This window comes from Coturnix japonica, chromosome 1 (genome assembly GCF_001577835.2).
Source record: "Coturnix japonica isolate 7356 chromosome 1, Coturnix japonica 2.1, whole genome shotgun sequence".
Taxonomy (NCBI): Eukaryota; Metazoa; Chordata; class Aves; order Galliformes; family Phasianidae; genus Coturnix; species Coturnix japonica.
Genome location: NC_029516.1, coordinates 73,919,943 through 73,937,935, shown reverse-complemented (window position 1 = coordinate 73,937,935; position 17,993 = coordinate 73,919,943). Strand labels below are relative to the sequence as shown.

Below are 17,993 nucleotides of genomic sequence, written 5' to 3'. Positions count from 1 at the left end.
ATTAAGCGCTTTGAAAAAGTAGATGCTTATTTAGAAGCGCAGGTATGGAACTGGGCAAATAAAATCTTCAGTCTCAAGAGTTTCAGAATATATGCTTTCTCTGTCTCCATACCATACGATAAACCTAAGGTCAGCCAGGACACTTGAACAAACACACCCAATTTGAGGCTAGCAGATGACTACTTCCAAAAAACCCTTCAAGTTGATCGCTTTCTGCTGCCCTGGTAAAGTCAGAACAAGCGGATATTTCTAAAATCCATGCATATGCAGAAGTTTTCACCATGCAAGTGACATGGACAAATCTCACATTGCTTAGCATGGAGATTCTATTCAGCTAACTCACAGTTCGTCAATTATAAACTTTAATCAATAGCATTTTAACCTTATATGTGCACTTAGGAATAAAGTCAAATTAAACGGATGTAATACAAGTAAGGCTGGCAAACATGCTCTAAAACATTCTTCAGGGCACAATCTGAACATACTGTTATGAGCTCCTATTTTCACAGTGTGCATAGGCCTCTTTAAGAGTAAATGAGTCTCTCCCAAGATGGCTTGCCATTGTTAGGCTCCCAACATATTCTCTCAGCACAACCAAAGAAAAATGCACATCTCTCTTTGTCAACTTTAAGCTAACCCTACACCAGAGTAGCCAAATATAAGCAAGTTGCTAAAAGGAAAGAGAACTTGTGAATACACTTTCTTTTAGCAATTATAGAAGTCACTGTAAGCGTGCGGTACCGTCATGTTCTACTCCCAGTACTGGAGCCTACGCGTGTCCAGTGACTAACAAAACATCATTATCTGTGGGCCCTCCAACAACTGCACAGAAAAGCACTGGTATCCAAGGACTGACTGGACAACCAGTGCTCTGACAAGAACAGTGCAGTAATTGGAGGCAGAATATTTTCTTCAGAGCAAAGGAACTATTGAAATTTGCTTTGTTCTGGGGTCCTGGTATCAAATGGATTTCTTGGGACAGTTTATCTGTCTCTCATGTCAACTTTGCACGGAGATGTTCAGAAAGGCAAATCAACCAAAAGTTTAACTTCAATATGCACACATTTAATTGTCTTGAAGCTGTGAGTGGATGCTCTAATTCAACAGCAAAGCTCCCTGTAGCTCCTTATTCAGTTAAGCTACATTGGCCTAAGACTAATTTACTCCTGAATTAAAGCAGCTAGCTGAAGGGAGTGTTTAGAGGAATAACAAATATACAAAATGCCCGATGTTTCTTCTCCCCAGAATAATCCATTCTTTATAAATGAACTGTCAGATCATCATCTTTGGAGACCTCACATCACGTCACAGTTGCACCTACTGACATTTGGTTTCATTCATCACAATTTTGGAAATTGCCATCAGATCGCCGCGTTCTGCCATTTCTCATCACAAACTCCGCTGTGCTACCCCAGCAATTTCGGGAAATTAATTATCATCTGTGAATTCAAACGCAGGTTAATATATTTCTGAACACCAACAGAGCCAGGCAGCACCAAAAGAAAGAAGTGGGGAGCACACAATGCAGACATTGTACGTTTTTAAAGCGAAATATTTACTCTCTCGGCGTCAGTTAATAAAAAAAACCACCCCCGATACCTGAGGTGATTTGTGCAGTGCCATCAGGTAAGAACTTTTAAATATTTGGATACCTTTTATGACTCAAAATAATAACAATAATAAGAATGCAAATGAAAGCAAAGCCCTCTGGACAGTATTTTCACCGATTTGCTGGGGAGAAGGACCCCTAGTGTCCACCTGGATTCCAGCCAGCCTCGCTCTGGTGGCTGCACAGCATCCAGGATGAAAGAACATCTCAGCTTGTAAAATATTTCCTGCAAGCACTTTCCTATCTGACTTCTTTAGAAGGCGACTGATTAAACTAAAAAAAAATACATATATAAACGTATGAGCTTCTTCTTTCTTAAACTAATTATTTCAAAATATTATCAAAGCATCACGTGATCATCTGGACTCTGAGGATTCATCATTACTGATGAACGGGAATGTGCCTTGGCACAATAGTTTCAGTGGTTGATTATGCACCGCAGACACCTATAGATAAACATCTCTATTTGTAAAAAATGAGCGCCGTCTCTGGGAGCAGTTTCTGATGAGGCTTTAAAAGCAGCATCAAAAAAAAACCCACAACACCCCGTAACGCTGGAAGGATGAGGGTGCCCAGCCCTGTTACGTCCTCGCATTGCTTTCTAAGAGGGGAAAAAAAATATATCATCTCCCAATCTGCACAATTCCTTACGATCAGGATTTTACCCGTTTATTTGGCTAATCATCCAAATGGCTGCACAGACCTCTAATTTGAAAATAAAAACCGATTGATGCAATCACAAACAAGTTCTGAAATTGTGATTTATAAAAAAAAGAGGGGAAATCTTGTTCTAAGCCAAAACACACACACAGTTACCTTTTTCTAATCACAGCATTCATTTCTCCTCATTATGATCTCACAAGCACATTAAAATCTTATTAACATTAATTACTTCTGAGCGTCTATGCATGAGCAGCGACAGGCTTGCGTGCGCGCGCGCGTGTGTGTATGTGTGTGTGTCTCTGGATCATATCTACATTTATATACCTTGCTGCACTTTGCTTATAAAACATGTGAAAATATTGCTGCTAACACCAATTAGCTAATTTCACACACACAGATAGTAAGCTGCTGTCTCGCTGCACAGCTTATTATAGACCAGCAGACAGATGGACAGACAAACAGACACAAAAAGCATCACAGCTCCTCCTAAATGCAAGATCTGAAACGCCTGGCACCCCCAGGAGTGCGAGTTTTATCCTCCTAAGTCTGAGGGAACAAAATGACACGAATAAAAAAAAATAATAAAAAAAATACAAGACAGCCAAATATCCCATTTTCTACACAGATGGGTTCAATGATGAAGTGATAGAGACAAAGAAAAAACTGGCAGGCAGACAAGCAGCAGGCGCACAGAGAGATAGACTGAGACAGATAAACAAAGCAACAGAGAAAGAGATGAAAGCGTATTAATATATATGTGAATTCGGGCTAAGCAATATAAACTTTATCCCAGCAATAAGGTAAGGAAAGAAACGGCAGAGCCAAGAGTCACAATAGGTCCAACTTCACAAGCAAAATAAAATCCCGACTCTCTGCAAAACTATTTATGGATTCTATTTATACCGAGAACACTCCACACGGCACTGCCCCAATGATATTCAGCACCGCCACGAACTCAAGAATAAACACAGGCAACCAAACGGCGGCTGCCGTAGCACAGGACCTTCCACTTCCTTCCCACTCTTTGTTTCCATCTTACTTAGGCTCACCTCTGCCCTAAATCCTGCCCCTCTGTCAGGAGGTAAGGTACAGACACAGCAATGTCCCTCAGCGTGACAAAGCCATGTTTCCCCATTGCCCACGGATCCTCCTCCCAGCTACAGACAGCTCCCCCAGCCACTCCACACACACTCACTACTTGCTCGTCTCATTTTCCTCTCTACCCACATCCCAACCTCTGCTCATTCTCTGCTACCCAGAAAGCAAACTGTAACCCTGGGCTGGCGTTCAAACTTCCACCAGCCTCAGTGGAACACAAGGTTTGGAAGTAGTCAAAATTTGCTTCTAGCACATCCTTCTTTTGTTTCACTTCCATATTCTTCCACTGATGAGGTGACCAGCCAAAACACTATACAGAGGGAAAGGATTACAGCTTCAGAAGATGTTTCTGTGGAGAAATTTCCAGTCAGCATGAAAGGCTACCCATCTTACCAGGAAAGTTTTTGAAAGGAACATGTCTCTGTTTCTTATAGTAACACAAGTGTTTGAGTTTTCTGCTCGTTCCTGCCAGATTAAGAGAAGGGAAATGTGGTAATAAACACTTTTCATCACCACCATTTTTCACCTAAAGATTTCTCAACGCCTGGCAAAATGTTTGCTAAGCTTCAAGGCACGAAGAAGGCCCTCCTGCCACTTCATTTTAGAGTTAGGGAACAGAAGGGTGAAGTACCTAGATGAGTAACAAGGACTAAGAAGTCATTTTATTTACAGTACTCACATCTTCACTTCTTCCAGACGCACTATCTGAGGTCAATATAAACAGTACCTGATTAAAAAATATTTAAAAATCAGTGTTTGAAGATTGTGCTAAGCACGCTTGGCCTTTGTTTATGGACAACTGATCTCACTCGTGACCTACTCCTGATGACAGCCACCTAGGAAGACCCAGTCCCTTGTGAGTGCAGGATTAGCATGAATGCAGCCAAGAAACTCTAGGTCATGTAGGATGCACTTCAACCAACCTAGGCACTGTAAATTCAGTAATTCTGAGAAGCTTTGGAGCTCCTGAGCGCAGACATTACATCTGTATCACATGAGAAACCTGGTGCACCATGACTAAATTCTGCCCAGCTTCATTTTGTTGTGCATGCCCAACAAGGTAACACATCAGAAAAGAAGTCAGGACATATGGCCTTTTCTGCCACAAGGAGCAGGTATATGATCTGCTCAGGCAGAAAATAAGCAAGCAAACAGAACACTACTCCATTTGCTCAGCTTACTATGCTGCTCTCGTTAAAGTCAAATATACAGATGTCAAAAGAGAAGATGATAGAGAAGAGCAAAAGCTTTGTAAAATAAGCAAAGAGCAAAAAAAGATTTGAAGCTCTCTAGTTTTTTGCACATGGTAAAGTGGGCATTTGCCTACCTGTTTCCTGCGTTGCTTCTTTCCTGGTCTTTCTCCACAGAATTAAACTGAGAACTCTTCTGAGTAGACACAGAGTCTCACCCATTCTGGTTAATACTCATTCAGCCAGAAGTGCAGATCACACACCCAGGCTTCCCAAACATCCAGGAGGAATGCCCTGCCAACCTTTCTTCAAGCTCCCGTGACGCTATTGCTCTAAGCATGTTTGCAGCTTTGAGAAACAGGAGAGCCAAGGAGAACTTCCCCCTAAGCACATCAGTTAATCCCATCGCAGTAGGAGGAAGGGCTACAAAAAGATGAGTTCAATAAAATGGTTAAGAAATAAGCACCCATTGGGTTTGCTGACTTAATGTTTACACAGCCACTGGCTCTTCAATCCACCTTTTCCCAAAACCCACGTAGATATATATGGTTCACAGCACCTCAAATATGCCAGATAAAGCACTGCTTTGGAGTTCTGAAGAATACACATGCCCTAATTATATGCAGCAAATGTTGTACCTCAGCAAATTAGAGAAAGAAAGCAAGACATATACAAACAATAATGTAGAAGCTCACCTATGTAAGTAAAGGTATAACAGCAGAAATGCTCAGTGAGGAAACAAAGTCGCTGGTTCTTATTAAGACAGTAGCAAGAAGAGGCAAGCATTTAATCCTCAGAATTTCCCTACAGCTATAGGGATCTAAGTGTCCTAAAAGGCATGAGTATTCAAATGCAATTGTCTTGAGGACCGTCTTTCCTAGGACCAATGCTTACAAGCAGAGACAAATCTCAAAGACCATTCAATCTATGAAACGGGTCATTATGCATAAATAAAAGGATAGTAGGGAAAAATCTCCAGTGAGAGAAAACAAGCAAACAAACAAGTCATTTATTGGCTTCCCCGTACAAAGCAGCTCAATCAGCTTCTCTCGAGTGGGAGTTCTCACAGTAAACCTGGCCCCTACATCTCCTGGATGCACCACATTGTGTCTACCAAAAGTTATGGCAGGCTGAGACAATCTGAGAGTACTTAAGGAGTGCACTTGGCATCCAGACCAGCCTTGAGATCCAAAGCACTTTGTGTCCTTCTGGAGGTTAATAAGAGGAGGCTTTTTACTCCATCCTGGCTTTTATAAGCTTCTTGAGGATTACTGAAATTGGAGATCGCATATTAAAAAGCTGGTTCATCCATTTCCTAGAAGGGACATTCATTCACTTTGCCCTTTGATTCTTCAAATGTGAGGCATGCCTGAGGAGTGTTCTTTGTTAGAGCACCTCACAAATAGATCCCATGATGGTAAGTCCACATGTGTCTGATAAAGAAAAAACCTTACCGTGAATTCCAGACTTTTCTTCTGTAAACATACTAAACTAGATGAATTTGGCCCTCAAAAGGAGAACATATTAATTGTGCTGGCTAACAAAACATTCTGTCGCTGTCCTTCCAATCAATAAACATTAAAATTGGCATTTGGGACATGGGAAAGAAGGACAAAATGAAAGGTTGCCTGCAAGTTTTCAAGAATTCAGATTTGAATCTCATTCAGAGGAAACAAAAAGTTAAATGCAGTTATTTACTGCACAGCTTTCAGGTCGAATGTACAAACAGCTCAGTTCTTTCCCTCACAGATGCCTCAGCAGCAATATATTTGCGCTCTGCCCAAATCCAGTACTTGCAAGCTTCCATTATTACTTGCATATGCTATGTTTCTACTGACAGTTTAAACAGACAAGTAACAATCCTCTTCAAATAAGTGTGTCCAAAGAACCCTGAGGGGCTATGCTCTCTCTTTCTAACTGCAGCTCGCATAGAGCTTACCAGCAGTGACGCAGACAAGCAGCCATACACACACAAGAAGCCCAGAACAACATGACTGTTGGTCAGTACTTTTGTCTTTATTTGCAATACAGAGCTTCAGCCTCCTTCTTATGACAATCCCATGAAGCCAGCTGTTTATTTCAGTATATATATATATGATATATGTATATGAGGTATAGTCCTCCCTTATCTTTTCGAATGTACAAATAGAAATGACAGATCAGTAGAGTTTTCAGACACCTCTTTCTTGGGCAGAACTGGTTCAATTCTAACTCCTTACCTCACTAGGACAGATCTCAAAGTGGAAAAGACAAGTGGAAAACAAAAGTTACGTGTTGCTTACAAGACTTGGAAGTTACATTAACTGAGCTAACAGAGCAATAGTAAATAATAATGCAACAAGCAAACACAATAACACAACATGCATATTTTTTAATTCCACTGTTAAAAGTCAGACTTTGTTGACATGTGGGCACATTAAATGTATTTGGACTCGATTTTCAGTTACATCAGGTCTTTTTATCTCACTCTGAAAGTACAAGACTTCTGTGGCAAAGAAGTTGCATATGTGTTATGACAACACAGTTATATATATATATATATATATATATATATATGCATGTATGTATGTATGTATGTATATGAAGTGTTAACAATTTTAATATGGTTAAGACTCATTTGAGCTTCCTTTGTCCATGGAACATGGTCTTTACTCTTCCAGGTCCTATTTGCTCATACAATAAACTGAGGAAGGAAGGAAGGCATCACTTCCTCTTTCTCTCTGTGCCTCGACGGTTCCTGATTTAAGAAATGGAAATGATAACGTTGACTCAGCTACTGGAGTTAAGCAAAACTAAACTAATTACTTTTGTTGAACACTGTGAGATATTCAAATAAGTTTCCTCAGAAACACCTAGTGTTATTCATCCGTATCAGCAGCTATATGTGGCTAAACTGTCCTGGAATCTTTTGTAGGCATCCCCTTTCCCAGCTGAACTCAGCTGCTCACTGCTCACTGTTGGGAACTACTGGTAGCATTCCTTTACCTAAAAAGCCCAGGAATGACTCAGACAGAACTGGCACTTCTCTTCTTTGGGTAATTCTTTGGGTAATGAGGATGTTAAATTCTTTGCAGGCTTTCCTGGGTATGATGAGAATAATCACCAACACCTGAAAGTAAGCCTTTTCATTGGACCTCTTAAGCTTGAATTTCAAGGAATGATCTGGTAAGAATCCTTTAATGCACCCATGCATGCTGCCACAAGGGAAACAGTATGTGAAACAGCAAAAATAAGGTCAAATTCAGTAGCACTGTCCCAGAGAAAACTTGTCTCCTGGCCACAATCATTTGTAGAGTACCATGCATCATCTTTACTGCTTCAGATGGATGCCAGCTACAGACAGTAAGCCAGAAATACTAAGCTAAATTTGGCTCTCAGCTCAATGCTGATCCTTCTCTAATTTTTATGCAATTACTCCACTGTTACACAAACGTAACTTAAGGCAAAACACGAACCATAAACTTTTGAGCAAATACACAGGCGTTCAGAACTTTCACATGGAACTCCTTATCCCAAGAGCGTGGTCCTCTAAATGTAACTGCTGTATGATGATAATTCCAGCTCACTGCTCCTTTGAGGGAGAAGGGAAGAGCCGTGGCTTCATCCCACCCTAATCTGGTCCAGTTCAAACCAAATCCCACTGCTAATATTTTCTTCCTTTCCTGCCAGTGGGACCAAGTCAGCCCCTCTTCTTGCATGAACTTCAGACTTTTGGTCCTCATTTTCTTTGAGCAGCTCTGCCCCCTGCCTGTGTCTCAGCTTTTGTTTTTTATTGCTCGCATTGTCCCAATCCCCCCCTCTCCTAAATGCTCCACTTGTATCCTTCACCCATACAGAAGCCAATGTTCTGTAGAAACCACACTCAACCAGATTTCAATAACTCTTTAAAGCTGTTTTCAGTCAACAGTGCTCCTAAACAACCAGTCTCAACCAGGGAACTCCAGAAATGTTCATTTCAACTTATTTCCATTTTATCTAAAAAAAAAAGAAAAAAGAAAGAAAAAAAAAGACATGAAGTGAAAATTATTTGGTATCAGAATGAACTTCCCTGTGGCTGCTGGGTACAGAGGTGGTCTAGACAAGTTGGCTCTCACACTGCCACACAGACAGCCATACCTGGGACGGCTCTGTTGCTAACAGCAGATTGGTAAAGGCAATCTAAGGATGACTACAGTGGCAATACATGGCTCACAACTCATTCAGAATTCACCTGAGATCCTACATGGTACAGTGTGCGCAACTAAGGCTGAGCAGTTACTGCCATCTCTACCACTGAAGCAAATGCTAACACTTATGTCCATGTGAAGAAAACTTCTCCAAAAAGAAACCAAGTAGGACCTCAGGTGTCCATTCTTCTTGGACATGCATGAGAACCTCCAGGCTGCCCAAGGAAGCTGTGGATGCCCCATCCCTGGAGGCACTCAAGGCCAGGCTGGATGTGGCTCTGGGCAGCCTGGTCTGCTGGTTGGTGACCCTGCACATAGCAGGGGGTTGAAATGAGATGATCACTGTGGTCCTTTTCAACCCAGGCCATTCTATGACTCCATGAAAAACTACACATTCAAAACCTTGACTGGATAAGGAAATCTCATTAAAGTAAAGAAAGAGGCTGCAATGCACTTTCAGGGTGACGGGACTAAAAGTAGAGAGGGAAAGATTATTGAAATATTAAAACTAGTTGATAAAGCTGTGGCTACCGATCTCCCAGCTGCTCTCAGAAACAAACAAGTGTCGTTATCCCTATCTTGAAGACGTGGAACTAAGACATTGAGAAATTAAGCAACTTGTTGAAAATAAGTAAAGAAACTATAACCAAAATAAGACTTCTGCATCCATCATCAGTGGGTTATCCTTTCTGGTACCTATGTACTCGCATACATTGCTCCAGCTACTACACTGCAGTCTGACTGCCACTTCTCATACTGCTCCACGCCTCTGTGCTGAATAAAATATTTAGCATCTTTGTACACAGGTTTAAAAAAATGCCTAAAAACTGTTATGAACAGCTTTGAATGGGATCCTGTCTCCTGTAAAAAGGAACTCAGAGATTAGCAGGGAAAAAAAAAGCCTTGCGCCAGAGAAAAAGCCTGAGCTTTCTCTTGCCCAGCACAAAGTACAGCAAAGCCAAATGTACTGCGGGAGCACAACTGGCTTTTAACCTCATACAGGAGCAGCTGCTTTCACAGCAGCAAAATGTTTCAGGCTGAGCTCGAGTGACTTAGTGGATAAATGATTTGAAGTTGATATAGCTCAGAAAAGACCAACTCATTTAGGAGACGTCTGTATCTTAAAAACGCACTTTTACTATCTGGTTGGAGCAGCCTTTGAAGCTTTCAGAACTTGGCCGTGGCTCGGAGAGGAAAATAAAAGCAGCGTTTTTATGAAACGCTGGAAATAACAAAACAGTGTTTGGGCTTCAAGCAGTTCGCCGTGAGTCAGCAGAGGCCCGGCCTTTGCTGAAAACATGTACTGGTCCTAATCACGTCATTAGCTTAGTACTAGCAAAAGGTGCCAGATTGGTAGCCCCAGGCGCTGAATTCTCTATTTATCCCCAAAGCAGGTACAGCAGGAGGGCAAGCCATCTCCATACCAACCCCTGCTATGATTCCTCATGGCAAGGGACCTGGTGACAGGAGGGTGAGCTGCTCTCAGCACTGCTCCGCTTTCCTGATGTCTCTGCTGTGGCTGCCCACACGGGGCCAGGCTCCCTGCTTTACGTTCCAGGAAGATGGGTCCCTAAACTGCAGGGTCTATGAAAGGGAAATAACGGAGAATCATCCCATGTGCACCTTAAGACACACGCTGAGAAAGAAGAACAAGGGATGATTTTCTTTGTATTCTATTCTGGCCGTCTACAAATGAATGAATACTGGGAAGACCGATGAGGCCAGAGAGAGTCAATGTTCTGAGTACAAATGAGATTTATACGTGGCTTGAGTCACTCCAGCCAATTAGCTACCCACCAGGCTGTTTGGTTTATTGTCCCTGTTGGGTAAGGATTTAATAAGCAGTCACCTAGATGGGCAGCGTGAGACTCGCAGGGAGGAAACTTTTCACTATTTGACATGGAGAACTTGAGCCCAGCCCTATTGAAACTCAGCACGGCTGACTCCCACCAACGTGCTAGTGGCTGCAAGGTGAGGTTCCTTATTATGACAGTCCCCAGGGATGGAAAATACAGGAAATACATGACAGTATTTCACTATATGATTACTGTGTCCGGCATCTTCCACACATCCCAAATATTCTAGTGGAATTAATAAAGCTTTCTCCAGCTTTTTCTCCAACACTCAGCCTTATCCAGAACTTCAAAATGATCCATAGTATGAAAGTATAAAATGTTGGATTTTAAAAGCAGATCTACTGGGGAAAACGCGCTGTGCAGGGAACATACGAAACAATTGGGTCTGTGTTTGGAAAAGAAATACAGATGCATCACAACGAGGAAGGATGTTCGAGAGCATCCCGAAAAAACAGCCGCTATTCAAGCCAAAGGCCAGGATGAAAAAGTGGGCACAGCAGTACAGAGCTGACAGGCAGATTTAACTGGGACAGAGAGTTGGAAGCAGCCAAAGCCTTAGCTGCACCCATGCTTCTTCAGATCCTACGTGCGCTGTAATGGATGACAGAAGCACCAACAAGAACATATTTAAAACTCCTTCAGATGGGAAGAACCCTGGAGGAAGCAGCAGCAAAATGGTACCAAAATGGTACCCCATTTTTTTCCCAATAGGGGGGAAAAAAAAGCTTATCAAATATAAGCAAGACTGGAAACAAAGCAAAAGAAGCCTGAGTTACTGGAGTGAGATTTCATGACCACACTCGGTGTGTCATGCCAAGTATATAAGGCTGTAGCACACTTTGTAAGAAGGCTTCTCCAGCTAATACAGCAGAAGAAGAGAGCCCAAAGCCATTCACTTACTTAACCCCAGTTTTTGCAGGGCACTGTCCTGGCGGGCGTGGCCGAATCTCCTGGGAATTGCATTTGCTCATGTTGGAGAGCCAGCAGAGGGAGCACATTATCAGTTAAACGGGGTTTTCTTGTGTCTGAGCCTAAACAATAAGTTTGGGGGGCTTGTTTGGTTTTGCTTTATTGTCAGCATTCCCCTCAGTCACTAACGCCGGTGACACACTTAGCTATCAAACCGGTCAAAGCCATGGAGAACAGTCTCTACGTCCACCCTGCGTAAAACCTTAGGGAAGCTTCTCCCACATCTCTTTTCACTCTTTCCCATATCAGCCTCCATCTAATCTGTTCCTGACAGCCTGAACGCAAAGTCCCATGTTGCCACATAGCCGTGACTCCCAAATTCCAGCACTGTGACCACCAACTTTCTAGCCAGAGTAAACGACGTTGGGATCCCTGGGGAGGGAAGAGAAATCAATAATTAACTTTCAGTTTGCTGAAAGGAAAACTCTGAAGTCCATAAGGCAACTTTCCCACTCTCACTTCTGCATCTGCAAGAGATGGGTCATACTTTCAGCTGCCAATGATCAGAGAAAGTATTAGAAAGTCAGTTCTTATGACCAGGGGAAGAGAAAAAGAAAGAAAAAAGAAAGCCAGTACTTTCCATGCTATGTTTACCTCAGAATCAAATGGCACCATGCTGCCTGCATTTTTAGCTCCACCACAACCCCAAGATAAATTTACTACGGAAGCATAACATTAAGAGGTCATCTACAGACGTGACTTACAGAATGGCAATACTTCTGGCCTGCCAAATGTTTCCGACAGATAGAGCACAGACGCTCTGCTAAGGGTCGCACGCACAGCCCTGCCCCTTCAGGTTTCCTTTCCTCTTCACAGCACTCATGAAGGATTTTTAATACAACTGGATATAATGGCCATATTTGAGCTAGTTTCAAACTGGAGGACGAACGTGCTGGTTTGTGTTCAGCTTTTGTACTGCTGTTAACACTCGTGCAAACTGGCTGGAAAACGGGGGCTGTGCTCACTTCACAGCAGCACAAGGAAAGGTGTATGGCACGACGCTGAGGAATGAAGTGCTGAAGACGCTGCCAGTGCTTGAATTGGCAGAACTTGTTTCTTGTGGAATGCCTCTTTTTGCTGAGAGGCTTTGAGGAGCAGAACCGGGTTGCAGCAGAGCAAGCGAGGTCAGGCTGAAGCCCTAGAAGCCCCAGCAGCCCTAAAAGCCCTAACACCTGCCTTCCCCGGAGCTGGTGGGAAAGGACCCTGGATTGGCACCACCACATTTCGCTCTTTGTGCTTGCACGCTCCTCGGCCTCTCTTTCCATAGTGCCACCTAGTGCCGGCTCCGTTTACTGGCTGGCTTTTTCCTACGGTGAGCATCTGCCCCACAGGGCAGGCTGCAGCCGGACGCTCTCGTCTCACCAAAGCCAAACCCCAGCCACCATAGGAACAGCATTTTTTTAATAAGGGAAGCTCTATTTAACCAGCCCAATCCCTCGCTGCTGTGTTTTAACTATTCAAAACACAGAGGCTGCTGTGTATGGGGCAGAAGCTGGGCTTGTTTCCTTCCCACCCTGCTGGAGATGGGGGGCCACCAGCAGTGTCCCACTGGCGTCATATCCACCCCAGTGATCACCCCAGCAGGAGCAGCTCCAAGACTGAGCCGCCACCAGTATGGACAGGGAAAAAGCCTTCACAGGACATGGGGAAACCTGACATCTGAGCCATACAAATGAGGAAACGTGGAGTGGAAGTAAGCATTCCAAAACGCCACTTACCTATTCAAGAGGACTGGATTGCTGCTGTCAGAACTAACTGCTACCTTGTAAGAGAAATAATAAGGAACACAGGCAACACCGTCAGAGCAAAAACTGTCCCAGAGGAAAGCTTTTGCCTTTATTCACTCCTTTCTGAAATTCTGAAAAACCCACGTAAATCTGCTCAAGTTAAGACAGTGCAAATATTACGACGACACCTTTAAACTTGGTGCACAGTTACGCGCTGCTCTTTACCACGAGGAGCTGGGATTATTGGAATGGCCAGCTGAATAACAAGCTAAATAACAAGCCCATTTATTTTCTGTAGCTGATGCTGCTTGTTTACTCTCAGAATTTTGGTGGGCCACCCCGATGCAATCAATGAAGTCAGTTTCACTTTGATTTGCCATCCTTTTCTCTCTGCAGCACGGACTGAACTGCCGACCTCACGGACGGAGCAAGTTATTGTTTAAAAACAACTATTTCCAGTGCATTATTCCATCAAAAAGTCTTAAAAAACACTGAAAAAGGGCTTGGGTTTTCTGAAAGTTTTGCTAGAGAAACAAACAAAACAAAACCAAACCAACGGAGTAACTTGAAGTTAAATTTCAGTGTTTAATTTTCCATTAACAGTTACAGATCTCTTTCAGGCGGAGCTCTTTACCACACGGATCGCACTGTAAAAGGGCCCTATAAAATGGGACAGGAGTGAAACCGGCTCGGATCTGTAAGGCCACAGCATGCCATCCATTTCTAAACAGAGGTCCTATTCAAACCGTGCTGCTAAAGACTCATATGGCCTGCAAAAACGAACGGGGTTCTCTTGAAATGATTTAAATAACAATTTATCTAAGACCATAATCTTTCTTGTACGGGATTTGTAAGCCAGCCCACAGAAATCTGTAGCGGGGGACACCGTTCCCTATTTACATCAAAGTTTTATATAAATAATAATCCATTTTTCTAATTTTCTGCAGCTGTTTTCCCTTATGAATAAGCCGGGCCTATGAAGAAAATGTGAAAATAGGAGAAGCATGAGCAATATTTACAATAATGATATATCCAACTCAGGAAATTGCTACAACTGCCTTTATCAAAATAAACAAACCCCGTATTTTTTTTCCCTCCCGTAAGAGAAAAAGCAAAATCCTCCACTATTAACATGAATTTGGCTCGGTATTTGTTTGGTATTTGGATCTGACCGCCTTATTCCCCATTTTTGGCCTCATTTGGGAAAAAAAAAAATAAAAAAATAACCCAACAAAAAATAAAACAACAACAAAAAAAACCCCAAACCCACAACAAACAGCGGCCCAAACTGACACACACACACACAGCCCCAGCTGCCTCGCTCTGTCTCACAGGAGCACACACGCAGCCCTGCTCCAAGCTGACTCTGACCATAGGGTATAACCAAGCATGAAAGCACCTCTCCGGGGCAGCACCTCGGTGTGGGGGTGCTGGATCACTGTCTGCTCTGCACCACACAACGCACACCCGAAGCCAGGCAGCTCCATGGGCACCGGCCCTGCGGACCACGCTATCCCAGGGCTTGGGCTCGCTGGGTGCCAGCCCCAGCATCGCATGTCGGTCGGAAGTTTACTGAAGCCTGAAGCAGCTTTTGCTGCTGTGCCCAGTTTGCAGATGGACTTTGCGCCATCAAAAGGGCGAAGATTGGTTTGTTTTTATAGAATATACCGTTTCAAAGTAAACTGATTTCTTCTACCGAAGGAAAGTTTTTAAGTTTAAAGAGGCCTTGCTGCATACAGAAAAAAACAACACATTTCTCCTATTCTAACTCTTTCAGTGCACAAATGCTTCTTTCCCAGGGGTGTCCTGAGACACAGAGGTATGTCACAGTCATTCTAAAAGTTGTTTGAAACATTAAGGTGAAGCCGGGCTCCTGCTAAAGGGTGAGACCCCCAGCGCCAGGATCGCTGCCCTCCAGTGGGACGCTGCCCACCTGCACTGGCCCAGAAGCAGCAGCAGGAGCCCAAAAGCACAGCCAGCCCACAGGGGACATCCCATAGAACCCGCAGCCACCCCTCCTGGGACCATATCAGCCGTCCCTCTGTAGGTGACCACGGTGCCTTTGGGATCCCATGTCCCACCTTCAGAGCTGGAGGTCCGAGCTTTAGGAGGAGAGGCAGTGCAAAGCAATGAGTGCACTGGAAGTCTATGAACAAAGTATTAATGTAGAAGCCCGAGTGAAAAGCAGAAAAGAAAAGAGAAGAAAAAAAAAAAAATAAAAGGGAAAGGGAAAAAAAAAAATCAATGAATGCCATTCCCAAGCTAAGAGACGAGGCACCAATTCTTGGCACAGGGATAGAGAAAACCTTGCAAAGTTTCGCTCAGGTTCTGGAATAAAGCTTTGGATCAAAATGGAGCAAGTAGTTTGTGCAGTTGTCGTGCCAGTGAATAGATGTGCTGCTCTGGATTTCAATTAACTTAGTTTGTTCAGCGGGGAGGCACTTCAGCTGCAACCGGGGAGCTGCAAGTTAAAGGACAGCGAGAAAAAACAGCGCAACAACAGCCAGAAAAACCTGTTGGCAGCAGAAGTTTGCACCGGCTGCAAAAAATAATCAGAATAAAAATAAAAGGCTTTTTAAGGAACATTTTAAAGGGTTTGAAGGTTTCGGAGGATCTCCGAGGCAGTCCCAGGTGGGTTGGGAATACTGCTTTATGCACTTCTTTGTGCTGAGGGGAAAGGCCTAATGCATGTATTTGTTTGTGGTGGTTATTTTGAAAGAAGTCAGCCTCTCTCGCTATTAAAGACATGATTTTCTCTTTTAAAAAGGTGATTGTTGTTGTGGAGAGACCTCCACCGATCAGCGTCCATTTTACATAATTACTTCGGGTTCTCCAGAACATTTTATGTAACTCACTTCCACGGCTGCCTCTGTCCTTTCTCCTCTCTCTCCGTCACCGGCAGAGCAGCAGCTCAGCCCTCAGCCAGCACTGACAGGAGCTCACATAAAAGGACCATTTCGAATGGATCGCTGCGAGCAGCCCCGGGAACCCACAGTAAAATCTGGGCTCCAAAACTCGACAGTGCTCAGTGGGCGACGAAACGCATCGCACATCCCTCCTCAATCACCCCCCCCCTCCCCTCCAAAACCAACTCCATATATACATACAAATAAGGATTAATTCAGAGGAAAGCTTCAAGGTTTGAAATGACAAATAAGCAGGAATATTTGAGCAAGGGGAAAAAGAAAAAAAAAAAGGTAAATAAATAGTTACTCGTGCTGGACAAAATGGCTCGATAGATTTCATAATTTGCCACCGCTGTAAAAAAATATATCCCCTCCCTTCCCCCTGCCGTCCCCGCCGGCACGGACGGAAGCGCGGAGCGGAGGGTGGGGGGCAGCCGAGGATACCAAGTCCCTCCGCCAAAGTTTGGGTCCTTCGAACCCGGCGATGCCTCCATAACGTGACATCAGCTCCCAGAGACAAAAGTTGAGATCTGAGTCTCCTTTCTGGCCAGGAAAGGAAACTGGAAAAAATACTAATAATGAAAAATTAGACGTTAAAAATACCCGAGAGGAAAAAAGTCGATGTACGATCACCCGAATTAACCCCCTCCGCCCCCGCAGGCAAACAGACAAACAACAAAACCTCCGGATAAAGCTCGGTCAGGAGGAGTGGAACCTGCTTTCTCCGCTTTCTCTTTTCTGCTTTTATTTAACCTACGGCGAGCCTGGACTTCAAACTTAGAGCCGACATAGAGCCACACAACAAAGAGTCCCCGTACACCCCTGTCGCCGGCGCTGCGGGCAAGAAGTCGTCGGCAAATAGTAATAAAACCCATTTAGCGGTAAATAAGGAGGAGATGATATATGGACGGACAGATGGAAGTGCATAAACAGAGGAGGAAAGCGGCGAGCCGGGCGGGGAGGGCTGCTCACAGGAGTGCGAGATATTGATTTACTTGGAAGCGGTGTTGGAAAACAAACGCGTTTGTTTCCTTCGCCATCGGGAAAAGAAAAAAAAATAATAATAAACACGCACAAAAAAAAGAAAGTGATTAAAGTGAATGGTAGGGGGCACACCCTGAGATAAGTGGAGGGGGGAAGCACGTTTCCAAGGGTCAGGCCTCGGCGCGGTGGTCCCGGCCGTGGGGCTGGCACAGGGCGCTGCCAAACTTGCATCTCTAAATTAAACCCCGGCTGGGGGGGGCTGGAGAAAGAAGTGCCGCCGGGCGCAGCGGAGCCGGGCTCGGGTTTTTCCCCCCCCCCATCTCCCCCCTGTTTTTTTTTCCAAAAGTTGGCTGGCCTACCTTGTTCCCCCGTCCTCAGTTTGCCTCCTCATAGCCTCCGTCTCCCCGGCACTACAGCGCGAGCGCTCCCGACCGCCTGCCTCCCTAATGAGTCCATTTTCCTGCTCTCGATGTTGTGTACACACACACGCGCTGCAACCTACCTTACAAAAACCACAGCGAGAGGGAGAGCGAGAGCGAGAAGCGGGCGGGCAGAGGGAGCGGGAGCGGCGGCGGGGGGAGCGGAGCCGGGCGCAGACAAAGCCCTCCTCCGGGGCGGCCGACCGCCCTCCTTCCCCGCTCGGCCGCCGCAGCAACAGGTTGGGCTCCGGGCCGGCCCCGCCGCACCTTCCTCCCCGCCGCCCGCCGGCTCCGCTCGCTGCGGGCAGGGAGGTGCGCGGCGGGGCCGGGCGCGGAGCTCGGCTCCTCAGACAATGGGGGGACGGCGGGGATCGCAGATGAAGAACCCGGCAAATAATAGGACCCC

At 44.6% G+C, this 17,993-nt stretch overlaps 1 protein-coding gene across 6 annotated transcripts in view; it reads right to left on the bottom strand.

Annotated features, from left to right (window-relative positions):
* Positions 1-17,836, bottom strand: part of ZBTB20 (zinc finger and BTB domain containing 20) — a 447,669-nt gene extending 429,833 nt beyond the window's left edge. For 5 of the 6 annotated variants that reach the window (XM_015875890.2, XM_015875884.2, XM_015875917.2 and 2 more), the window contains exon 1: positions 17,528-17,836. The gene's annotated coding sequence lies outside the window, so the exon portion shown is untranslated. The remainder of the gene's footprint in view (positions 1-17,527) is intronic. The other variant, XM_015875898.2, reaches the window with a different exon arrangement.
* Positions 17,837-17,993: the final 157 nt, after the last annotated feature.